General features: G+C 46.2%; 2 long non-coding RNA genes across 8 annotated transcripts in view; one reads left to right on the top strand and one right to left on the bottom strand.

Annotated features, from left to right (window-relative positions):
• The window catches only part of LOC116661080, a 261,277-nt gene that overhangs the window by 114,322 nt on the left and 120,382 nt on the right, over nt 1-26,573 (bottom strand). The window lies entirely within an intron of this gene.
• Nucleotides 10,449-26,534, top strand: LOC116661083. 2 transcript variants are annotated; one of them, XR_004316831.1, is made up of 3 exons: nt 10,449-10,583; nt 13,412-13,416; nt 26,525-26,534. It is a non-coding gene; the product is annotated as an uncharacterized LOC116661083 (long non-coding RNA). The 2 variants fall into 2 exon arrangements; XR_004316832.1 differs by having other exon boundaries at nt 10,485-10,619.

Raw genomic sequence — 26,573 nt, 5'->3', positions numbered from 1 at the left:
AGGCCCACCTTACCGGGAGGCAGCCTGCCTGCCGGGCTAGGATTTAAAGCGGCTCCCAGGCAGGCCCCAGAGCGCTGCCGCGCTGCCGGCGGCTGGTGCCTGGGCTTCCACCACTAGGGACTGCTTCCACTGCCCTCTCGTTCCTGTCCTCCTTCACAGTGAAAATAATAATAATAATTTGAATAATAATTTCCACCAAAGCTGTGAGTGATTTGCATTTGTATAGAGCTCTGCAATTTACAAAGAGCTTTCATGTGCATTATCTCATTTGATCCTCCCAATAATCCTGAGAGAGGTCCAGAGAGCAGGTATTTTTGTTATTCAAACGTTTATTCATTCATTTGACTAACATTTATTGAGTTTCTACTTTGTGCCAGGCCCTGGGGATACAAAGACAAGGAAATAAAAGAGGACTCCTTCCCCCACAAATTCAATCTACTGGGAAGACCTACTAAGTGAACAGAAAAGGAGAAGGCCAAGGAGACCAAGAGATCCAGTTCACACGGGAGGAACCAGGGCTCAGAGAGGCTGAGTCACCTGACTACAGGTGAGTGATGGGGCCAGGACCGGGCCCTAAGCCTGCTCACCTCCCCACCCCCTGTGCCCCCCCATACCTATTATTGTATTGTCATCATTGACTTTATCTGATCTATTAAGTACTCATACGAATTCATTTCTAGCTTTGGGTCTAAAACATTATCCTCATTGGTAAACAGCTGTAGGTCAGGAGAAAAAAATATGGAAATCTCTGACACCCAGTCTCTCAAGGCCAAGTGTCCTGCCACCACATAAAGAGGGATGAGGGCTGTGAATGGAAGCCAGATGCCTGGGTCCTGCCCTCACTCGGCACCTGGCACCTGGGGTTCCTTCCTGTGAGATGCTGGATTGAAGCTTCTGGTCAACACTTTTGAGGGTTGACTGGTTGGTTAACTGGTTCATTGTTTATAATACCCTGTTTTATCCCAAAAAGAATTTGAAGTGGACCAAGATAGTGCATTCTCTCCTACAGGGGTCAAAGGAGTAAGATTGGCTTGTCCACTAGTCATTTCCTGTTCATCTAACAACAGTTCCATCCCCAGGTTTGGTCCATGCATGGATGGAGGTCCGGTACTCACGGGCTGACTCTGGTCCATGGCTTCTTAATCACCCCAGGCCCTCTGACTGCAGGATCTGAAAGAGGGAAAAATCAGCCTTGGCCAGGTCACTTAGCTCAGACTCCTGCTGCAAAGAGGCTGGATCCTCAGATTCCCTGAGGCAAGGGAGACAGAGCAAGGGGACCCTCTTGGCAGAGCCAGACCACCATCTTTGCCTCTTAGCAGAGCTAAGTATCTCCAAGAGGAGGTTCTGCAGGGATCACAGCCTGGGTCAGAGCCCACCGGTCTGCATGGCCAGAGCCAGGACAACTCTATCCTGTCACCAGCTGGCTTCCCTGGGCTCTGGGCCACTGGCCTCCAGCCACAGGCCAGGCACCCAGCCATGCCAGGGAGCCAGCAGCGCTGGCATGGAGCAGCCCTGTAACATTCTCATAGGCCTTGGAAGGCTGAGATGGAACCCAAACACCGTAGAAATTGTCTCCATCCTTAGGTAGGGAGGGCATCCCAACCTCTCCCTGGTCCTAAGAACTTCTCTTTCCCAACAACATCCCACTTCACGCTTCAGGGAAGAGAAAGTTTACCTTTCTGCTTTTGCAGCCTCTTGGCCTCCCACCCCCCATTACACACCATTTTGCTCCCAAGCCTTTCTATCTGTGTCCTTTTAGACCTTTCCAAACCCTGCCCTTTGAGCTCCATTCCCAACCCTCCCTCCACTCTATTTGCCTTGCAAACGTCTCTTCAGCCTTCAAAACCTCAACTACCACCTCCTCTGGGAAGCCTTCCTGACCACTCCTCCATCATCACCTCTAAACCAGAGTTCATCCCCCTTTTCGGGTCACCCCAGATCTTGCACTGGCTGCAATCTGCCCCCTTATTACGTGCTGTCACAGCTCCTCCTCTGTGCTCTGAGCACCTTTAAGATAAGGCTTGTTTCTGTCATGACTATGTCTTTGTGCCTTGCCCATGAAAGGGATTCAACTAACACTTACAGAACTGAATTTGAGCTTTGTCATAGGGTGCCAAATTCATTCCAGTTTTAGCATCGGAAGTTCCATACTGTAGGAAACTCATCAGTCCCTGGCAAAGCGTGGTAGTTGGTGGCTCTACTCTGTTCATCCTCACTGGGAGCTGAGGGCCGCAGTCCTCCACTAATGTCAGACCTGTGTGCAAGGCTGGGTTAACTGGTTAGTCTATGCTGTCTGCAAGGGAGGGTGAAACACAGCTCAGCTGTCCAGCCTCCAGACATGGTCTCGATCATACAGGTCTAAGGATCCACAGAGTTCCAGATGGAGCCTGATGATTTGGACATGATTTGGACTTTTTAGAACTGGACTATCTTGGAGATTATGCAGGATGAGGAGGAATGGAGGGGCCTATCCACAGTGGCCACATAAGATTAAGAGACATCAAGGGGAAAAGAAGGGACACTGGACTGGCAGTCCAAGGCCTTCTAGTCTTAGGCCTTCCACAGAATGCCTACTGAGTGCACCCCTTTGTCCCTGAGATGCAGAGCATGCCAGGTAGATGTTTCCCAGTGCCTCCCACCCCGGCAGGGGGAGGGAGACCACCACTTAATGAGGCCCAAGCTCTGAGACACAAGCTTTACTTCTATTATTTATTTAATTGCCCCAACAAGCCTGGGTCATTTTACAGATGGGAAAATTGAGGCTTACTGAAGTCAAAGAATTTTCCTAAGCTCCCCCATGATGGCAGTGCTGGGTTTCAAACCCAGCTCTCTGGCTCCAAAGCCCTAACCCTTTCCACTCCACCACCAGCCCCTGGTGGCTGTGGTCCAGGTTCCTCCAAAGCTTAGCTTTGTTTTACATCCCAAGGTAGCAGATGTCAGGTGTACCACTGCTGATGAGTCAGGTGCTCACTGTTAGGGAGGAGAAAGGAGATCCTGAGTGGTGCACAGCTGAGAGCATCCACCCTAGGAAAGAGATGGGCCATAAGCAGAGGGAGGAGACCGCTGTCTCCAGCGCTTCTCTGAAACCCAGATCTCGGGAGCAGAACAAAGGGAGGGAACTGTTTAACAACTAAATCTGGCTTGTTCAGAATGACACATAGAAATGGAAAGATATCCCATTCTCTTCAACTGGAAGAATTAATATTGTTAAAATGGCCATACTACCCAAAGCAATCTACACATTTAATGTAATCCCTATCAAATTACCCAGGACATTTTTTTCACAGAACTAGAACCAATAATCCTAAAATTTATATGGAACCACAAAAAGACCCAGAAATGTCAAAGCAATACTGAAGAAAGTGAATGAAGCTGGAGGCATAACCTTTTCAGACTTCAGACAATACCACAAAGCTACAGTAATCAAAACAGCATGGTACTGGCACAAAAACAGACATATAGATCAATGGAACAGAATCATGAGCCCAGAAATAAACCCACACACCCACAGTCAATTAATCTTTGACAAAGGAGGCAACAATATACAATGGAGAAAAGACAGTCTCTTCAGCAAGTGGTGCTGGGAAAGCTGGACAGCTGAACATAAAGCAATGAAGTTAGAACACTCCCTCAAACCATCACAAAAATAAACTCAAAACGGCTTAAAGACTTAAAAATAAGACATGATACTGTAAAACTCCTAGAAGAGAACATAGGCAAAACATTCTCTGACATAAATCATCGCAATATTTTCTTAGGTCAGTCTCCCATGGCAAAAGAAATAAAAGCAAAAATAAACAAATAGACCTATCAAACTTATAAGCTTTTACACGCAAAGGAAACCATAAACAAAACAAAAAGTCAGCCTATGGACTGGGAGAAAAGATTTGCAAATAATGCAAGTGACAGGGACTTAATTTCCAAAATATACAAACAGCTCATACAACTCAGTATAAGAAAAACAAACAACCCAATCAAAAAATGGGCAGAAGACCTAAATAGACATTTCTCCAAAGAAGACATACAGATGGCCAACAGGCACATGAAAAGATACTCAACATCAATAATTATTAGAGAAATGCAAATCAAAACCACAATGAGGTATCACCTCACACCAGTGAGAATGTCAAAAAGCATACAAATAATAAATGCTAGAGAGGGTGTGGAGAAAACACTGTCAGCAGGAATATAGTTTAGTGCAGCAATTATGGAAAACAGTATGAAGATTCTTTCAAAAATTAAAAATTGAGTTACCATATGATCCAGCAATCCCATTCCTGAGCATATATCCAGAAAAGGCAAAAACTCTAATTCAAAAAAATACATGCACCCCAGTGTTCATAGCAGCACCATTTACAATAGCCAAGACAGAATAAACTTAAGTGTCCCTCGATAGATGAATGGATAAAGAAGATGTGTGTATATATATATACAGTGGAATATTACTCAGCCATAAGAAAGAATTAAATAATGCTATTAGCAACATGGATGGATCTAGAGATTATCAAACTAAATGAAGTAAGTCAGACAGAGAAAGACAAATATTATATGGTATCACTTATATGTGGAATCTAAAATATAGTACAGATGAACTTACAAAACGGAAACAGACTCATAGACATAGAAAACAGACTTATGGTTATCAAAAGGAAGGAGTAAGGGATAAATCAGGAGTATGGGATTAATAGATACACACTATCACATATAAAACAGATAAACAACAAGAATTTACTGTATAGCACAGAGAACTGTATTCAATATCTTGTAACAACCTGTAATAGAAAAGAATCAAAAAAATGAGAAAAAATATATATAGCTGAATCACTTTGCTGTATACCTGGAAAGTGCTGCTGGGGAGGAAAATGTAAAAGAAAGAGGTAAAGGAGTAATGGGCTAGCCTTCAAGGAGGGTTGGATGGACACACGGAGGGGCATGAGGGTCATGGGTGTCCAGGAGGTGAGTCTCCAACAGCCTGTTGATTTTCTCCATCCAACAGCCCTTCAATAGTTACCCTGGATGCTGCGAGTCTGCAGGTGAGTTAGACACAGGCCCTGTCCCCAAGGATGCCCCCACGCACTCCAGAGGAGCAGGGACCCGACCTCATCTCTGGACCTCTGTTCTTTCTACAGCCAGCTCTGCAAGCAGCAAGGGGTGAACACATGCTTCTAGCTGAGCCCAGAGAACCGCCACACCCCAGCCCTTGTTCCAGTGCTGGCAGATGGCCAGAGGCTTCTGCAGCTACTGGAAGATTGCTGCCTGGGCCCTGCCCCGCCCCCTGCCCCTGCAGCCTGGTGGGTCCATTGCTTGACTTCCCCCCATTTGGGCGAAATCTGAGGAGGACAGGGGAGCCCTCCCCAGCTGTGAGCCAGCTTCACAGGTGACAGATGAGCTCATTAAGGCTGGCCCTGACCCCGTCTGGCCCATCCCCACTCTTCCCAACCTATCCTTCTGGCCCAGACCCCGTATCTTCTCGGCAGCTTCGAATAGCTAGCTGCCTTTCCCAAATGTGAAGTGCAGTTTCTCTTCTAATTACAAAAATAATAGCTGACAAACACGTGCCGGGGCCCCTCCTTTCCTCCTGAGTTCACGGCCCCATTAGGACAGATTCTGTTATCTTCAATGCCCTCTCCGTATATTTCACAGAACTGCCTCAAAAGTGCTCTGCGCCTTGTTCTCACTCCCTCCCTCCCGCTCTCTTCTTCAAGGCGATGGCTTTGTGAAAGCTGAGGGAAAAAATAAAGCCTTTTACGAAAATGTCACTCTGGGAAAAGGGGGGGAGATTTTCTAATAGGCCATTGAAGGCTTGCTTTTTTTTTTTTTAAGTGTGATAAATTTGGCCTGTTGTAAAAAGACAGCTCAGTGTTGCTTATCAACTGTGATTTGACGAGATAGCCGTTTCAAAAAAACAGACAGTGGTCTTCTCATAATAAATGAAAGCAATAAAACTAAGAGCTGGGCCAGAACTATAATTAAGAATCAGCAGCTGAAAACAGTGGGCGTGTCACTAGAGGGCAGAGTCCAGTGTTAGGGCCGGAGGGAGTGGGCCTGGGGGGCTGGGGGGTGCTGGGGGCCCACACCCCGCAGGGTGGGGAGGTGTCTTCTCTTCACCTGCTCCAAGTCGGAGAGGTGCCCTTATTGCCCCCACTCTTCCCTTCCTTTTTTTCCTCTCATTTGGGAGAACTCCTTCCCCTAACAGATGGGCCTGGGGGAGGATGGCCGAGGAGGGGTTTATCCCCCACCCTCAAAGCCAAAGCAAATACCTATTTGAAATTCAGCCAGAAGTCCCCCTCCTTGCTCTGTCTGCGCACAATAAACATCCCAGACTCGGCTACTCCTAAAGAGCTGTCTGTTTAACACAATCTCCATCTCAAGCGGCTGTTTTGCATTTCCTTTTGGCTTTATTAAAACTGATTTTCTATTTGCACTATAAAAACTGATCTGATTAAATTTCCATTTTTCCCCAAAGAAAAGACTCTCTTTCTCTCTCTCTCTCTCTCTCCCTCCTCTGTCTCTCCTTGCCTTTTTCTCTTTTCTCCTTCCACTCTGCTTTTCCCTCTTTCCTTTCCCCAAACAAGTCATTCTGGGTTATTTTCCCTCCACATCCCTCTCTTATTCCACAGCCCCCCCAAAGCCTCACCCCCTGAACTGGGTCCCTGTCACAGTTTCCATGGGGATGGCATGGATGGTGCTCCCTGGGAAGGGAACAGGAGGGCGATCCCGCCCTGGATGCTGGAGATGATGCTGGGGAGGTCCTCACAGGGTGGGGGTGGGGGTGGGGGTGGGGAGGTGGGGAGAGTTCATCTGGCCATTTCCCAGGCACCCCTGAGGAAAAGTCTCATAATCAGGGAGGCTCACATGACCAGATGGTACCCAGGGTTGCCCACCCACTCTGCAGGCCAAGTTCTGACAGAGCCAAGGTTGTGGGTTCAAGCCTCCCCTTGGCCACATTGCTCCTTTGCTGTGTTCAGGGCTCCAGTGTGAACCTGTCACCCTGGCCAAATTGTGTGTGACTAAAGCACTGGAGGATGAGCCAAGAGAGGGCAGAAGAGGCTATGCGAGCCCCCGGTCCCCGACAAAGAGAAGACCACAGCCCCTTCTTTACCTTTGGCATTTTTACTTCTCTCTCCTTCCCGACAAGAAAACTCCATGTCTTTTCCACTTCTGAACAATGACTCCGACAGCTGTCACTTGTACAGGCTCACTATGTGTGCACGGGGTCAGTGCAGGACACACCGGACCCTGCTCATTTATACCCCCAACCCTGGGAGGGAGATGCTATCTCAGAGATCTTAAGTAATGAGTTCGTGGGAGGAGGCAAACCTCGGTGTGCACCTCCCAGCCTGTGTCTGAGCCGCTCCACGATGCTGTCTCATGAAAAGAGAGGAGCCTCCTTAAAGATAAACCAGAGAGCCCAGGGGCTTGGCAGAGTCTCTGTCCTCCTCAGGGCCACCGCCGCTCACGGTTCCCTGGCTCGCTGCCATCCCCCTGCCTCAGTGCCCTTAAAACTCCCCACATCCCCTCCCTGTGGTGCAGCCGAAGAAGGCTGGCGTTTTCAAAAAGACTTTCGTAAATATTCAGAGAAAACAAAAAGTAAATAAAGACAGCAAATATAAACGACAGGCACCCAGTGATTTCCCACTGCACCTCAGTGCCTGTCTCGTCAGTAATTAATTGTTGGATGAATGATCGATTGAATGAATGAATGAATGAATGAAGAGCTCACTTGCTCACTGGACAAAATCAAAAGAGACGTGGGCTAAGTTTCCCACACAGCTGGAGCTGTCCGCTCAGTGCTGGATTCCAGGCTAAGAGGCCGCCTGGCCCACTCAGACGGGTCGAATGGCAGGTGCTGACATGCATCCAAGGAAAGCCCTCATCTATCAGGTGAGACCCCATTTTCCCAGGCTCGAGCTGCCCCGTATAGTGTCTCCCCCGTGCATCAGCCATACCAGGCGTGCAAGAAGAGCTTATACACATGTGTAACAATTCATCCGGGGTTACTTGCCTCTTTGAATCTGAGCCAAGACAGCCAGATGCCAAGGTCCCCTCACACCAGCCTCAGCGCCCATCGCCACGCCTTGGTTCCATCTGCCCCTGGGTCTGAGAGTCTCTCTTTCAACCAGCACTGGTTGCACCCAGACCTCATGCCAGACCCGGGGAGTCACTGGGACGACCAGCAAAGGCCCTGCCTGGCAATCCAGCAGAAGAGGGCAGCTATGCTCCAGACGGTGGTGACACGGGGAACACGTGGGAGGTGCAGAGAAGAGTCACAGCCATTTGAGAAAAGTGCTGTGGACACTCAGCCGGGGACAGAGACTGCCTGGTGGGCGGGAGGGGAAAGTCTTCATGGAGGAAGACTCCCTGATCTTGAAGAATAGTGATGATCTTGACACTTAGAAACTTAGAGAAGGCTCTTCCAAGTGAAAGGTCTACCTGAGTGATCCGTGGATGCTGGGAAGGGCGGGAGCTTGGACTGTCCCGTTTGCCTGGGGGCAGAGTAAGGGAAGCCGGGCAGCAGGAGAGAAAGCCAAAGGTAGGCTGGGGCTGGAAAGTGGAGGGGTTGGCTACCAGGTGTAAGGGGATCTCCTCAGAGTTTCGTGCCTTGTCCCTCCATCCCCACCAGTCCAAATGCTCCTCACCTTCAGCGTGCAGTTGAAAGCCTGCCTCTTCCAGGAAGCCTTTGCTGAACTCTCCAGAAAGGCTCTGTCTGCTGAATTCCGCTGCTCTTACAGTCACTACCACTCACCGGACATTTAAGCCTTTACACCACTCTACACTGAGCAGAATCGCTCAGTCACCAACGCCTCCAGCTCACCCTCTCCCTGTGTGTTGCACGTGCGCTGCTCCCCCTGAAGCGCCACCTCCTCCACCAACCACCCAGCTCCTGCCTCCTGTTGACCCATGCCCGCTCATCATCAGGGGCCAGCTCATGCCCTCCCCTCCTCCAGTAGCCTTCCTCGTCCTCAGCCCCTCATCTCTGCTCCCGCAGCATCCACGCCTCCTGCCTCCACTGCCCCATCCCTGTCCACACAGGTTTCTCCTCCATCAGATCAAGGGTTCCTTAAAAGCAGGGACTGTCTCTTTTATTTCTTCATTCACTGAAGCCAGCCTACTGTCTGGCATGTTTGGGGTCTTCAATAAATATCTGTTAAATGAATGGACAAATGAATGAATGGACACTACCTTGTGAATACCCTGCATGGTTGTTTTGGTTTGCTACTTAACTCCCTGTGGGTGTTTCCCCAGTTTGCAAGTTCCTTAAGGGTTGGGACCCTATTTTCAAACCCTCAGTATTCAGTACATGCTATGCTTACACAACATGTTTCCCACATTCTGATTAAAAAAAAAAAAAAAAAAAAAAACTGGATCGTGAACCAAATTGCCTGCTTGAAGTCTTGGGAAGCTTCCCAGGAGAAGCCAAGCATTGTTTCTGTGTCCATGGACAAGGAGCCCAGTCGGAGGCCTGCGGCAAGGAGAGACCACCAGAACCTAAGCCCCATGAGGGCAGGGAGCTGTGTGGGCTTTGTTCACTCCTGCATCCTGCACCTGGCAGATAATAGCTGCCCAACGCACACTGGCTGAAAAAAATATGATCACCCACAGGAACGTACCTTGAAAACTGTAAACACCACAGAAAGGTTTCCTTTGATAACTGCCTGGATATAAGAAACTACAGAGAGAAGAATGCATTAAAAAGAAAGAATGCTGGGGGTCTTGGGGGGAGGCAGTGATTTGTGAGAGAGGATGCTGAATGTGGTTTGAGCCGTTTTACTGGTGACAGAAGACATTTAGGGAGAGATGTCCTACAGGCGGCTGGATTTATGAGACTACAGTTCTGGTAAGAGGTCAAGGCTGGAAATGAAAATTTGAGCATCCTGGAAAAAGAGAAAATAGCTGCAAAATGAGCTCATGCAAGAAGTAAATCTAGCAGCAGGACCAGGCAGCATCAGGAGGGGCCTTGGGCGACAGCCCTAAGGATGCGGGAGGAAGTGAAACGAGGGAGGCAGAGGAGGTACAGCCAGGGAGGCAGGACGCAACCAGAGGGCAGTAAGGATAACAGAACAAGGAGAACGAGCAAAGTCCTACTCGCCTTTGGAGAGCTGCACCCTCTTTTCTTTTCTTATCTTTTTTTTTTTTTTTTTTGAGTTTCATGGTTTTATTAACACAAATACAACGTGCACGAGCTGTCTGTTTTCTTCGCTGCGCAGCCTGCGTTGGGACTGGTGACTCTGACAGCCAGCTGGGCTGCTCTCCAGCTTTGCGGTTCTTGGAGGAGACGTTGTGAGCAATCTCAGCACAGGAAGACTTGTTGCACATCAGCAGCACTTCGAGCTCCTCGATGCTTGTGGACCAGGAACTTGCGGAAGCCGCTGGGCAGCATGTGCTTTGTTTTCTTGTTGCTCCCGTAGCCGATGCGGGGCATCAGGATCTGGCCTTTGAATCTCCTGTGCACCCTGTTGTCAATGCCTCTGGGTTTCCGCCAGTTCCGCTTAATTTTGACATATCGGTCAGACTGGTGCCGGATGAACTTCTTGGTCCTCTTTTTGACGATCTCGGGCTTCACGAGGGGTCTGAGGGCGGCCGTGATGCCGACTAGGAGATGGCTGCCGCCTCCGTAGGTAGCGCCGAGGAGCAGAGGGGTGCACCCTCTTTTCTGACAGCTTTCATCTCTGCCCTTTCTCGAAACACTACAGTCATGTCCTACTCCAAATTCCGGCTTGGTCCTGGCCTTCTGTTCTGCAGGTTGCGCCTACCACCCCACACTCACTTATCTTCCCCTTTCTCCCTCTCTACAATCAGACCATCAGTAGTGGGACCACAGAGTATCATGGGCCCCTAGCACATCATAGTTTAGAATTTAAAAAAAAAAAAAAGGATTCACAAAGCATCACGTCCCTTGCTCTCATGCAATAGAGGAGACCCACAGCGGGAATGAACCTACTGAAAGACACACAGCCAGGGAGTGGAGAGCAGGACTAGATGCCAGGTCTCCCGTGTCCCAGGCTAGTGCTCCTGGATCTCTCCCCCAGTGCATCCTACAGAGAAGCAGAGACCCAGAGGAGAACACACCCTCCTCAAGACTCACAGCTGGGCCAGGCTGGGGCCAGCATCCAGAAGCCGAATTCCCTGTCCACACTCTTCCCACTCCACTGCCTGGACAAGCACAGGCGGCCTGCTGGTCCCCTAGATCTTCAGGCCAGATCTGGTGCCCACAGTGCTCCCCGGAGCAAGCAGACACAACCTTGCGAGTTGGCAGTGCAGGGCAAAGATCTAGGGCTCAAGTCCAGGCTGCTCCCTTCATCTGCAGCCCTCTCTGCTCAGAAAACCCAAGAAGGGCAAGGCGCTTTTTACTCCCTGAGCGGCGCCTGTTAACCTCCTTTCATCCACACCTAAAATCTGGGCCATTCTAAAGATGCAATTACACAGCCTTTACCATCCCGGCACCCCAAGCTGCTAGCTGTTTAGAAACCCCTGGCCCTCCTTGTCCTGAAGCTGCCAATTTCCTCATCAGTATTTTATTTGTCTGTTTTGCTCATTTTTAAGCTGGTGGCAATTGCTATTTAAATTGTTTTGTAAAGTGTCTTTGCATTTACAATGCCGGCTGTCAGCAGCCCCACAATAGGAAATGAGATTTGGCATCAAAGGCAAAGACGCTACTAAAATACATTTTAATAAATATGTAAATCAATTAATCAATCACCCATCCAGGGAAGGCGCTTTGGGAACACAGACAGGCTGGCTGAGAGAGAGGAGCTGGAGAGAATGTGGGGTCTGGGGGACCCTCAGTGGGTTTTGAACCCGGAGGTTATGAGCACGTCTTGTCCTGGGGCCTTGGCCAGGCTTCCCAACTCCCAGCTCTTCCTCAACAGGTCCCCCCAAGGTCTTGCCACAGCAGCCCCAGCCCAGAAAGGGGACAGAGCCCCATCAAGGTACAGATACAATCAGCTCCAAGGTTGAGGCTGAGAAACCAGCCTTCTGGCTGAAACTTCCCCCACCCCAATGTCTTCTCTGTTGATGCTGTTTCCTGTGGAAGTCAGAGATTAGAAAGCGCTTGCAAGGTTTATGTCTGTACATTGGACCAGCCTGAAGGATTAGCATCGGGAAACGGCAGGAAGAAATGACCAGCTGTTCTCGCTTTTCCTGAGACGCCACCAAAGGGAAGGCGCTTAAGCTGTCACAGGCAGCTTGAGTAATCGGGGACAGGGAGGGTTGCTGTCTGCTGGGAAAGGGTCCCGACCAGGGAAGTTTACTTTATTTACTGTTATGACTCAGGGGACAATACTGAGGGGACAGAGATGAGGTCGACCAGTGAAGAGTTTCTAAAACAGGAGCCCAAATACACACTGTAGCCTATGAGCAAGGTGGGAGTATCTGGGTACAGGGTCACACGTCCTAAACTTGTACCAAGTTGTGTTATAAGTGGCACCATTCTGGCCAATAAGATCTGAGCTTGAGCTGGCGCGCATCTCCAAGCCTCGGCTAGGCAGACCCCACGGAGCCTCTTCCAGCCCATGGTGTGTGGTTTGCAGACAAGGGTGCCTCAGAGTAATGGTTAAGGTGCCTCCTCACATGGCTTCCGTGTGACCTTGGGCAAGTCACTTGTCCCCTCTGGGCCTCTGTCTACTCATCTAAACAATGCAGGAATTGAGTAAGAGAAACACTAAACTCAAAAACTCCATGACTCGCTTTCTCCATCATTGTGGAGATGAAACCAGTATCTTCCCATTACAGCTGCCAGCCCTTGCGGTCATCAGTGAAGGATGGCCTGACCCCAACAGGGAAGTTGAAGTCTGAAGACATTTAGAGTCTGAAGACCAGGGTGGACCCATCGGAGGGGTCTAAATACCTCCCACAAGAGACCAGGACAGGGGCGACTGATGTATACCCACAGAGGAAGCCAAAGGACCCGCCCTCAGTTTCTCTCCCACCCCTTCCTCTGCACCCGTCCCCACCTCATCCCCCCTGCCTCCCTGGGAAGAGTTAAGCCTGCTGATTGAAGACCTGTCTGGTGCTCAAATTACCTTGTTTTTTAAAGATGCCACCGGGACAGAGAGCAAACATCCCATTAGGGCTGAAAGCATGCACACAGGTCCACCCTGGATGCCTGGGTGTGTATGCACGTGGCAGACACATGGGTGGTGTTTCAGTGAGCGCACAAAGGCATGACTTCAGGCGTTGCTGCAGTGTACTCCTGTGTGTCTGTAACTGTGCAGACCTCTACCTCGGTGTGTTCACAAGCAGGCTCATCTGAATGTTTGTTACAAGCCTGTCTGCTACATGCATGTATGCATGTCTGTTTCAGCCAGGTCTGTGAGTGTGAACGGTGCCTAAATAGCCTTGCTGTGAAACACACCTGTGGTCAACACAGCCTGCGTGCCAGGCAGGGGTTAGTGGACATTTCTGTGGCCAGAGATCGTGCTCATCTTGCTCTCTCCTCTGGGAGAGTCCGTGTCACAGCACTGCCCAACACCGCTGCCGGGCAGGCTGCCATCATCCTGGGTCTGCTTCTTCCTAACCCCACTGAAGCAGAGGCTTGAAGAAGGCTGTCCTGAGCATAGAGCTGTGGGGCTCGTTCGGCCACAGGTCAGCCCTCTGCTCGACTGCACTGACCTGCTACGTGGGATCAGACACAAAAGTGGGGGAGGAGCATTTGTCTAAGGGGTCCCTCTAACCTCTCTAGAAAGATCCAGGAATCATCCTAAGACAGCTGCCAGGGAGCAGGTCCCTGAGCCCTCGCTGCTATCTCTGTCCCTGCCTTGCCACCTTCACACAACTGTTAGGATGAACCATCTCAAAAGCCAACCCGACACCTTCTGTGTTTCACTTCGGCAGCACACCGTTCCCCACCTCCAGATGGCTCTGCGTGCTCAAAGGCCGGGTGTGATGTGTGCCCCGTCCCCTTCTCCAGACTCTTCTCTGGCACCTCCTGCCTCGTCGTCTACACTCTAGCCGCCCCTGCCACGCGCCACAAGGCTTCCCACCTCCATGCTGTTGCTCCTGCTGTGCTCCTCTGCCTGAGGGGGACCCCTCCAATCTCAGGCCGCTCAACTTCCACTCAGCCTGAAAGACCGGTTCCCAGGAATCGCTCTCTCCGCCACCCAGGACCTTCCTCACTGCTCCCACCAACCTGGCGTAGCTCTGTCCTGACGCTGGACTGTTCTCTTATTAGCTGCTTACTGGTCTTTCTCCCCCACTGGACTATAGCTGCCATGGCCAGGCACCAGCTGCTAGTCACTGTGGAGATGAAGACAGGAACACCCACGGGTGACCTGATGCTCTGTCTAGATGGCCTTGCAATGAGCTGGTGGAGGCTGGTGGCTCCCAGGGTTTCCAGCAGCTCTGACACTGGCCAGTTGGCATGCCTGGCTCTGGTACACATACCCTCAGACATCTGGCACCCATGCTTAGATTGTTTTGCAAAGTTGCTCCCAAGCTCTCCCTGTGAAACAGAGGAACAACAGTGGTGCATGGTATTCCTCTCCCAGAGCACAGCCCACGATGCATCCAGCATGCCCAGCCCAAGCATGTATTAAGCATGTCTTTTTATTCTGATGCCTTGACATCTGATAGTTTATTATTGTCTTGCTAACACTGGAGGGACTGCCCCTCCCAGGGCTAGCTAATTCCTAGAGACAGCAACCACTCACCGAGCGTGGATCGTTCTTGTGCAGATACACCAATCGAGAGCCGGGAACCCAACTGCCTCCTTTATTGGGTTCTCGTAGGGCTCTTAGCCACTCTGGGCCACTACCTTCCTGCCCCAATCACCCCAAGGCCGGGTACCAAACAACTAAGGAAAGCCCCTCTGCCCAGGAACCCACTGAAATTAATCACACTAGCCAACACTCAGCCTGCTTCCCCTGCCTTGTCCGTCCCTTCCCTCGGAAACCACGGTAAAGGCTTTTGCCCAGTTTCCCCCTCATTCCCTCTGCCCCTTGACTGACCCTGGGACTTCCCCTGTGGCCCTGTGTGATGTGGCACGCCCCCTTGGGAACTGCAGCAAAATATCTTTTCAGTGACAGTCACCTCCCAGTCTGTTGACTCCATCAGACCTGAGTAATAATAAAACCTACATTTTAAGACAAAGCACATACTTTGTCTTAAAATATTGAGAGACTGGAAATCACATGGTCCTGTATATGTTAACCCTCTGCCTACAAGTACAATAGCTGCTGGGATTTGCCTGAGACTTTCACTCGAAAGTCATCCCTGTATCTCCAGGCACAAAGCACGATGCCTGGCACAAGGAGCATCCTCATGGTACAGTAACTTGAGCGGTCAGGACAGATCTGACACTGACATTCTGAACAGGGTGGGTGAGACCTCCTACCACCCATCACACCTTCCTCATCTCACTTCAGATTAGTCTGTAAAATGCTAAATGGGTCCAAGGATGCCAGTGCTGGGAGGGCCACACCAGGGCTGGACCTCGGTCCAGAGCTCTGTCTGTATTTCCAGCTGCCTCTTTCAGGAGGAGGAGCCTCAGGGAGAGGAAGGGGAAGCCACTCCTTGACCGCCAGACCAACATCATCCAACAACATGTACTGACTCCAAGTCCTGGATGAAAGATACAAAAGTCACAGTCCTTTGTGCTTGTGTGCTAGCACCTAGCACATAGTAGGTACTCTGTAGTGTTTATGAATGAAAATAGGTGTTCTGAAGTCATTTGGGGCACACACATACATCATATCTTCCTAAATGTGCTGTAAGCGTCTCAATGGCAAGAGTATAGCATGCTCGTCTGTGTCTTTGGAACACTTTCCCCACCCCCAGCCTGCTGCTGGCTGGGCACTCAGACAGCCAAGCTGTCGTACCTGATGACTGCCTGACTGTCCTGCTAACTCGTCACCCCACAGCCCTAAATAGGCTGTCCCCCTTGCTCCCTGTGGCTCCATCATCCCCACCCTGAGGATGACACCATTTCGGGGGAGACTTCTGAAGCACCAACTTTATTAAGATTGATTTGGCCTGCCCGCCATTCTGACAGGTCCAAAAGCAAACACGGCAGGGCCATGGGGGAGATTTGGTCATAATTACCATCTTTAATTACTGCTAAAACATCAATTGCTCTTGTTCAATTAGCAGTGCGGTTTCAGGCATGGCAAACTTTGCAACACAAAATAAGCTGAAAATTGATTTCTGAACACTTAATGCAGATCTGAAATTGCTAACCTGATAAGGTTGTCATAGACGAGGCAACATGGCCAGGGAGGAACTTTGCGGGGCTGTAATTGCCTTGGTAGGAAGATTAATAACTTGTATACTTACATCTTGTTCATCAAGTAGGAGGCACTCGTGGGGGGAGCCGGGAGTGGTGGGTGGTGTGAGACACAAAGGCAGAGGGAAGGTGTTAACAAGGACAACGACAATTAGGCAGGAGAGAGCAGCAGCCTGCACCCAATGGTCTGTGAACGAGGACACGGCCCTCCGGGACTGCCCTTGGGAGGGGCCGGCTGCCTGGGCCGGCTGCCAGGGAGAGCGCACCTCTGCAAGGAAGGGATCTCCTGTAGCAGGCAGGTGGGGAGAGGATGCCCAGGTCTTGGCCACCTCCGCTTTCTCTCCAAGCCCTGGCAAAGGATGCTTAAGGTTCACCCCCCCCCCCCTTAAAAGCTCAGCTGGCCTCTGGAAAAGCTTTCTCTCTTCAGGGCTCCAGGCAGGGGAAAGGACTGAATGTGATGGACAAGAGGGGTCACAGCGGGGTCCCAGGATGCGAGGGCTGCGGTCATCCCTGCTCTCACCACCTCTCACTTGGATGCTCTCACTCCTGCCGTGGGGTTGAGTGGACTTCAGGGGTATGTCACAGAATGGTGGACGGCAGAGCATTTTATGAGCTACTAGGTGCTCCACAGACTGCGCAGTTGCTATTATTATTATTATTGCTATTATTATTACTATTACTATTATTATTATTACTGTTATTCTTCTCCTTTGGGCCCAGGGTTGATTTGACAACATTCAGGTCAAATATCTAAACAGCCTTGGAAAAGACCCCTCTGTCTCTGAGGGAAATGAAGAAAATGGTCCCTTCTCACCTTACAAAACTGACATCTGCGAAGCCCTGGGATGTGCCAGGAACTGGGCAAAGCACTAGACAGAAAGATGGACCAATGGATCAGTAGATTAGTGGATGGACAGACAGATGTCGGTAGGTAGATGAGAGAGAGATTATTGCATTGAATCCTCTCAACACAGCTTGGGGTGGGTGTTATTATCTCCATTTGATAAATGAGAAAAATAAGACTTAGCAAGATTAAATAACTTACCCCAAAGTCACATGCCTACTGAGAGGTGGAGTTGACATTCAAATCCATACCTCTCTAAGGTAAGAGACAATACTCTTAATCTCTACTCTCTGCCCCCGAAGCATCCTTTAAACCTGTTTGGTGCTTTCACTAGACTGTGCTGGGCCCAGGGCAGACACGGCTAAATGTCAGAAATGTCTTTGTCCCAAGTCACACAACTTGTAGAAATGGAGACAGGCCCCCATCCAACGAGCTGTGCTGTGCATGCAGCCGACAAACATGCCCCAGCCACGTGCCCCAGGCAGCCCCCCAGACACTCTCAGGGGACGTCCTCGCTAAGGTCAGGCTTAGTCAGAGTCAGATTGTAACCAGGCCCCTCTCTTTTATTTTCTTCTTAGAGTACAGGCCCATGACCCCCGTAGATCCAAATGTCAATCCAATCCAACGGAAGTTTATTGAGGGCCACCTTGTCTGGCCTCAGCCCAAAGATAGACGAGTGAGGCCTTCCCAACACTTACGCTGTAGCAGAGGGTCACAAACAAGGGCAGTCGTATCGGTGTGAGTCCCACAGAGCAGATGAAGAAGGTGCTGAGTATGTAGGAGAGGGAGCAATCAGGAAAGGCTGCCTAGGGGAGGTGACGTCTGAGTGGGCTTTGCAGCTGGCCATGAGTTAGCCAGGCAGACAGAAGAGCCAAAGGGCCCTCCAAGCAGCGACATGGAGGTGTGAAGGGGTGTGGCCTGCCAGGGGAAGTAGGATCTGTTTGATATCCCTGGAATGGAAGCCTGAGGTTGGGTTCGGAGCATCAGGGAGAGATGAGGTGGAGAGGCGGGTGGAGGCCAGATGATGTAAGGGCTGCCGCCCACACTAGACTTCATCTTGCAAGTGCTGAAGAGCAAGGGGACAGTTCTGAATTGCAGAAACCCTCTGGCCAGAGGAGGGGAAGGGGCATACTAGCCGCTAGGGCTTCCATAGCAAAGCGCCACAGACTGGGGGGCCTAAACGACAAAAATGTATTTGCTCACCATTCTGGAGTCTGGAAGCCTGAGGTCTGCGACCAAAGCGTCTGCAGGGTTGGTTTCTTCTGAAGCCTCTCTCCTTGGCTCACTGATGGCTATCTTCTACCTGTGTCTTCACATGGTCTTCCCGGCACAATTTGGCTCATAACAGACACAATAGGTAACAAGGGGGAGAAAAAGAGACCAACAGGAGGCCATTGCTGTAATCTGGGTGAGGAGTAGGGAGGCCTGGATCAGCAATGACTATGGAGTCACCCCCACAAGGAAGGGGCCGCTTGGAGAGCTGGTGCAGAGAGAATAAACAGGATGTGTAATACAGTAGCGGATGGAAGGACTTCCATAAAGTTGCAGATGCTTATAGGATCAGAGTCTGGGCCACCCGCTCTGGAGAAGTCTCTCTAAGATGTTGCTTTTCAGGACTCCTTAGGACAATATGATGTGCAAATCCACTTCTCTTCCTCCTTTTAGCTTGGCAGGGCATGACAACTCTTCATTTTGTCACATCACCTCTTTCCAGTTTTCAGCCTGTGAGTTTAAGTCCAAACTGCTCAGCATTGAATCCAAGGCCTTCTGTAGCCTGCCACCCCCTCTCCATATTCAGTCTCATCTTGTACCACCCCTCACTGTGTTTCACCTCATCCAGGCTTGGTTTGAGGGCTCCACCCTAAACTTAAACAAACTGAGTCCCGACCCCAAGTCATTTGCTGGGCTATGTTTGCCCACACAAACCCTTGTGCCCACAGTCCCCTGCTAAGAAGACGGTCTAGGACTCCATGTCCTCTGCTGTGTTACTGAAGACCCCTCATCCTCAGCTACTTGGCCAGTGGAAGGAACTTGATCCAAGGCTCTTCCCAGGCTCTGTGAGAGCCAAAAGTTCTATCTAAATAAAGATCATGGTTATTAGGTAATGGGCCAATCAAATTGCCTAAGAAGTTTGAATCGGAAAATACGGGGAGAGCACGAGCCAATTGGTAGCAAAATTGAAAACTAAGAAGACACGTGGGAACAGGTGCTGAGGAAATAAGGCTACTAGTGTGTTTTGAGTAAGCAGAAAATATGGGTAAGTAGAAACTATAACAGAATACACAAAATAAAGAAATAATATATGGAACTTTGGGTTGGTGTTTCTCTCTCTAAAAGATAAACACTTCTCTTGAACCACCCAAAAGCAACAAGGAGAATAAGAAATAAACTCTATCTTTGACAAAGTTTGCAAAGATCTGTAAACTCAGACACAAACATAACTGGGGTACAGAAAGATGCTCAGAGAAAACAGCTGTGGCACAGAGCCCAGGTAACGCTGGCCAAACTCAGCTCTCCCAGTTAAGTGCTACATCCCAGGAGCAAAAAAAAATAACACTCTCTTATAGGAATAATTAGAGCAGGTATGGGTATCTGGGCTGGCAGTGGGAGCTTTCCTGAACCTATTTTGACATGAAATAGAAACAGCAAAGGTGGGCCAATGATGAATCATATAGAGAAGCCATATTTGCAGGAAGCAGGCTCTCCATGAGGTGGAACAGAGGAGAGAGCTTGCACATTGTGAGCATCTGCAGCATACATCACTGCCAGTTGTCTAGGGAGAGGTAAAGCTTAAGAGACCATACATGCATGTCCCTATAGGGAAGTTTCTGGTAGCCTAGATCATGGCCATGCTCTCCCTCCTCCACTCCAGAAGCTCATGCAAACAGCTGGTCCGAGAAGAAGTCACTTTACTCAAAGATGAACTAATAATCAAAAAGGAACGACCAAAGACTTTATACAATGAAGATACTGCAGTTTAGAAAGGGGACAAAGAGAGAGGAGAAATTAATAGTAGATAAAAAAACACCCACCAGAAAAATATTGCCATGGAGAAAATGAACAAACATACAATCATGAAAAGTTTTTTAACCTAATGAAGCAATTACTTCCATAAACCAAGAGCACAGAGAAGAGATACACATATTCAGAAAAAAAAAATATGGCAAGACTCGCAAAGAATGTAAGTCATGAGAAGGTGGAGCTCAGAAAAGAAGTGGAAGGAAATCCGAAACAAACCACAGACACCGCTGAAAGCATCGGAAAGGTTATAGAGGATAGAATTGTAAAAGGCAAGAAAAAATGGGTTGAAATTAATGAGGTTAAAAAAAAAAGATGAGAGCGAGCAAATGGCAATTGTGGAAGATCGACAAACATATGTGTAATTCATGGTCCTACAAAGAGAGCAGATATTTAAAGATGTGACTTATAAGAACTTACCAAAATAAAAAAGAAACAAATTTACAGATTAAAAAGGCCTATTGTGTCCTAGGGAAATATTGGTAAAGATTGATCAAATCTCGTAAAGATTCTAGACTTCAAAGACAAGGAATTCTTCGGAACTCCCAGCCCAAAAAGTCAAGTTGCCTTAAAGGTGAAGAATAAAATCAGGGTAATCTCAGATATCACCACAACGTTATCAGTGCAAAGAAATAAATGGTGTAACTTGAGATGCTGTATCCAGGCAAGTTATCAATTACATATAAAGGAAATGTTTAGGAACATGCCAAAACAAGAACATCAGTCTCGTGTGCCTGAAGAATCTGTAAGAGGATAATTTCAGCCAATCTAAAGATGAGTAGAAGAATGTACAACAGAACTGGGTGACACTAAATCCATGTGCCTGACACGAAGACCAACACTAAAGCAACGTGGCAACTGCGGCTGCAGAACCAAACGTAAAGGTTATAATAAACCTTAATAATGTAGAAATTTTATAACTAACAAAGTTTGGCTCAAGGTAGAAAATAGTGTAAGTACGCTGGTAACATTTTTGCTTATAGCAATTTGTCAAAGATACCATTTAAAGCTAATGAAGTGATAGGCGTTCATGAATATTTTAAGGTCTAAAAGGGAAACATTAAGAAAAACAGTCATAATGGTGGGGAGGATAATAGCTCAGTGGTAGAGCGCATGCTTAGCATGCACAAGGTCCTGGGTTCAATCCCCAGTACCTCTGTTAAAAAAAAAAAAAAAGAAAGAAAAGAGAAACAGTAATAACATAATCAACTAAAAGTGGTTGGGGAGGAAGTGTTGGATTCAGTAGAAATGTAGCAATTTTCTCATTCTTAGAGAAAGTAGTTAATAGATATTAAGAAAATATATATGTGTGTAAAAGGTAACTGCTAGGGGGAAAATCAAAGTCTTTCCAATTATTGGAAGAAATATACACATAAAAACCCAGCAAATAAAACAGAATATGGAGTAAAAGATTGAAAAAAATAAATGAAGCAGCAATAAAACCAGAAAGTATAACATAAAACATGATTCAAAAGAAAACGAAAACTAAGAACAAACACGTCTGTCATACTAAATTATGTGAATGGGGTCACTTTACCTACTACAATATTTTTATGCTCAGCCTGAATCACAAAATAAGGCCCAAATTCCTCATATATTTTAAAACACAATTACTTAGAGAGGTTGAAAACAAAAGAATGGGCAAAGCTGGAACATGCAAGCACAAACACGAAGAAAGGAAGACGTACAGCTTTGGGGGCTGATAAGATTCAAATTGGGGGCACGGAGTGGGATGCATTTAAAAGAAAAAAGAAATGTTATAATGATAAAGAGCACCATCCTCAATGATGATCTAACAGTTATAAATATTTTTATACTTAAAATAGCATCACATCAACATGTTTAATTAAAACTACATGATCTACAAAGTAAAATAGAAACATATCAATACTCAGAAACTATAGTTGACCACCCAGCCCATGACAGAAAAATTAAAAAACAATTATTAATATAAAGGAGAAGACAAGCAAATTAATAAAGATATTCTGATACCCTGAAAATAATACCTTTAATATCTGAAACAGAAAATTTAAAAAACCTGAAAATCTTAGGTTACAAAGATAACCTCAAGATGCTACTCCCCAAAATAGAAACTATCCAAACAATATTCTGGAACTATAATGTAATATAATTAGAATTTTGAAATAAAGTCAGATAAAAGTGAATTAAGCATTCAGCTCAGTTAGAAAAAGTTAGAAAAAAAGACAACAAACTGAAGCAAAGAAAAGCAGAAAGAAGGGGATAGGGTAGAGCTCAGTGGCAGAGTACGTGCTTGGCATGCATGAGGTCCTGGGTTCAATCCCCAGTACCTCCCTTAAGGGGAAAAAAAAGTATTAAAAAATTTTTTTAAGTTTTAAAAATAAATAAATAAATAAATAAATAATTTCTAGCAAAAGAAAAAAAGCAGAAAGAAGACATTAGTTATATGACAGCAGAAAACAATGAATCAAATTAAAGAACTATAGAATTAATACATATGTGTACCCAGGAGCTGACTCTATTTGAAAAAAAAAAAGTTAATAAAAGAGATAAACCATTAGCTAACATTATCAAGCCAAAGGGAGAAAACAGAAATATCCAAAATAAATAATTGCAATGGTAATAAAACCATAGAAACTGATAAAATGTAAAACATAATATGACACTATCTTGCTCATTGTTATACAAAATAATTTGAGAATGTGGATAAAAGGATACATTTCCAGGAAAATATAAATTGCCAAAACTAACCATAGTAAGGTTAGACAATCTCATAGGTCAGTTGCTATAGAAAACTAAACACAATTGTCAAAAGGGCACCAAACCCAGACAGCGTCACAGAAGAATTCTAACAAATCTTTAAGAAACGGGTAATTCTGATGCTTCGCAAACTCCTTCAGAGTATGCAAAAAAGAAAAAACTTACACGTGTTCTTTATGAAAGTACTATAACAGTGACATCAAAACCTGACAAAGAGCACATACAGAAACTATAGCCCACATCATTACTGAATATCACAACGAGCACTATATTAGAAAACAGAAATCAGCGGCACGTTAAAAAAATAATAACCAAGTATAGTTTACTCCAGGAACTCAAGAATGACTGAATATCAAAACATCATTTTGCAATTCAGTATATTAATAGATCAAAAAGAAAAAAATCACATAGATCATTCTCATAGAAGCTGAAAAGACATTTGAGAAGTTCATACTCATGCTTGATTTTGTGAAATGTCTTATAAAATAATAATGGATGGATACTTCCTTAATATGATAAAAGATATGTTTGGGCAATGACCACAATAATGTTTAGCAGGGAAACACTGCAAGCATTCTCATTAAAGTTAGGAACAAGACTGAGACAAACAGTATTACCACCATTACTTTACATTGTTCCAGAGATGTGAGAAATAGAAAGGACAAGGTAAAATTAGCATCTTTTTCAGTTGATGTGATTATTTACTTGGAAAACTCAAGATAATCAACAAAAAAAAATGTTACAAATAATAAAAAATTTAATTAAGTTGGCTGGTTATAAAATTAACATACAAAATATATACACAAACAAGTTAGAGGATATAATGGAAGAAAGAAATCCATTTATAATCGCAATAGAAGATCAGATACAGAGAACTGAACTAACAAACATAAAAAATCTAAGAGAAAAAAACCCCTGAAAACCCACATGAAGCACCAGTAGAAGACTAGGATTTGATGATTTAGCGTCAAAAATATGAAAACTCCCCTCAAGTTAATGTATAGATTCAATGTAACATTGCCCCCCGCAAATACCAACAGAATTGCAATTTTCTTTTTTAATTTTGTTTGTTTATTTATGTTTGCTTGGGCTTGGGGGAAGGGGGCTAAAAAGATGATTCTGCAGTGAGTAACAACCTCTAGAAATAAACAAGCAAGAATTACTAGAAAAAGTATTTTTTGGAGAAGAATGATGGATGGCAGAAGCAGGACCAGCCTCACCAGATATTAAAACATTATGAAATGACAAAGCTATAACACTTGCACTCCAATAGCCAGTAATTGCCACCAGCGGTGGGTCCAAAGCTGGAAAAGGAAAGGGGGCTGAACCCATCTGCTCCAGGGCACGTGGCAGGACCCACTTCCCTCAATATTCAACTAGAAATCAGGTGTTAGTTATCCAATCAGCCCAAAACATCTGGCAATCAACCCACCCAAAAATTCAAAGGACTTTTACAGAGGAAAATTGGGGGTAAAACAGAAGATCTAAATAAATGGAGAAAATTATCCCCAAATCAAACTACCAGCTCAACACAATTCTAAACAAAATTCCAGCAGGATTGGTAAAAAGTAGTTTTTACTTTATTACAAATGAAGCACAATATCTTTTCTGTATGTTAGCTACTTAGTTACTTTATTTCCTCCTTAGGGAATTGCCTGTTTCTACGATTGCCTTCTTTCTGAAAGCTGCCACCCAAATGTGACGTGTGTCCCTTAGGCTCATGTTTCATTGTCCAAACCCAGTCATTTAGTCACATTGAACTCCAGGTGGACAGGGAAACGCAATCCTACCACTTCCATGAAAGGGAAGAGACCTTCACTATTTGTGAACAGCCCTGATGACTACAAAAATTATTTTTTGAAAAGAAAATGGTAGCGCTGGCACAGGAACTAACAAACCGATAAAACAGAAGAGAGAATGAGGAAAAAATATATACATATATGTTACATGTTTGTGTGTGTATTGGACTGGGCATCTGATGTGGTTAAATCATAAAGCACTGGGGACAAGGTGGTTTGCTTAGTGGGTAGTGCTGGGAACACAGGCTTATAAATGAAAACGAAAGCCCCAAGATTACAGGGGTTTCTTGACTTGATGAACACTTCACTAAAGTTACAACATTTTTTTCCTGTCATGTTTATAAAGAATGCCTCTAAGTTTGTTGATTACCCTTAAAATTCTGCTTATATTATGTGGGTACCTAGGAGTTTTTATGATTTATGTAATATAGTTAAGCCTGTCAGTTTATATGTGTGTGATTTCTTCCATTAGTTTTAAAGTTAGAAACAAAAATCAGATACTTGTTCTATGTTTCGATGATTTAATTTTACAGTTAACTTGTTTTTTTATTGAGGTATAATTGACATGTAACATTATATTCATTTCAGGTATACAACATAATGATTCGGTATTTGTATGTATTGCTAAATGGTCCACACAGTAAGTCTAGTTAATATCCATTACCATCTATAGTTACCAAATTTTTTCTCGTTATGAGAACTTTTAAGATCTACTCTCTTAGCAAATTTCAAATATGCAGTACAGTATTATTAACTATAGTCACCATGCTGTACATTTCATCCCCATGACTTATTTATTTTTTAACCAAAAATTTGTACCTTTTGACCCTCTTCATTCATTTCCCCCTTTACCTTCCACAGTTAACTTCTCTATTCATACGAAATTTATTCTTCTTTTATAATATATGTACCTGAACGTTTGTCTTCCTCTCCCCACTCCCAATAGCTATCTAATTTTCCCAGCATCTTTTATTTGTAACCAAGTGGATAATTTTGTATTATCTTAACAGCTGGCATCAGAATTCCTCTTGGGGGACAACTGTCACTATTTAGAAGATTCTCTTGATAAGTGTGGAATAAAAGGTGAATCCCCTGAAGGCCCAAGTGACAGTGGCACAAAAAATTTGGATAAGGCTGCTCTGAATGAGATTCAGAAGGAATTTGTGGTTACTCACATAAACGAGAGGGTGAGAGAGAATGGAAAACAATGAAAAAGGGAGCCAGAAAAGTGGCAAGAGGTTGGAATGAGTCGAGGGTCAGGGAAGTGTGCTGGAGATGAGATACCAGTATCTGTGCTTTAGAAGGTGATGCTTGTTGTGAAAACTAAATCTTTTTGCATTTCAGCCGCATAAACCTCTCCCTTTTCTGTTACACCCCTGCTTAAAACTTCTTGTATAGGTGGATTTTTCCAGCTGGAGTTTCTTAGAGGATTGACAAATTATAAAATGGAAAAATCAAAAGCCACAGAGAACTAAGTAAGATTTAACGGAAGAACAGAAAGGAGGGAAAACCCTATCAGCTATTAGAAATGGTACAGCCAAGGTCATTGTTTTTGTCAGGAGAGGCTAGCTTTTGCTGCAGAAACAAAAACACCCAAGTGCAATTGTTTAAAACAACCAAGATCTGTTCCTCACTCACGTTACATGTCCATCGAGGGTTGCCTGGAGGATCTGCTCTGTCTCCTCACTCCAGGATCCAAGCTGAGAGCACCTACCTGGCCAGAACATTACAGGTTGTCATGGCAGGGGGAAGGGGACATGGTAAATTATACACTGGCTCTAAAAGCTGCCACTCAGAAGTGACATATGTCACTTAAGCTCACATTTCATTGTCCAAATCCAGTTATACAGTCACATGGAACTCGAGGTGGACAGGGAAATGCAATCCTACCATTTTTCCTGAAAGGGAAGAGAACTTCACTCCTTGTGAACAGTCCTAAAGTCTACAGTGATCA

Source organism: Camelus ferus, chromosome 33 (genome assembly GCF_009834535.1).
Source record: "Camelus ferus isolate YT-003-E chromosome 33, BCGSAC_Cfer_1.0, whole genome shotgun sequence".
Classification (NCBI taxonomy): Eukaryota; Metazoa; Chordata; class Mammalia; order Artiodactyla; family Camelidae; genus Camelus; species Camelus ferus.
This window is presented reverse-complemented; position numbering and strand designations above follow the sequence as displayed.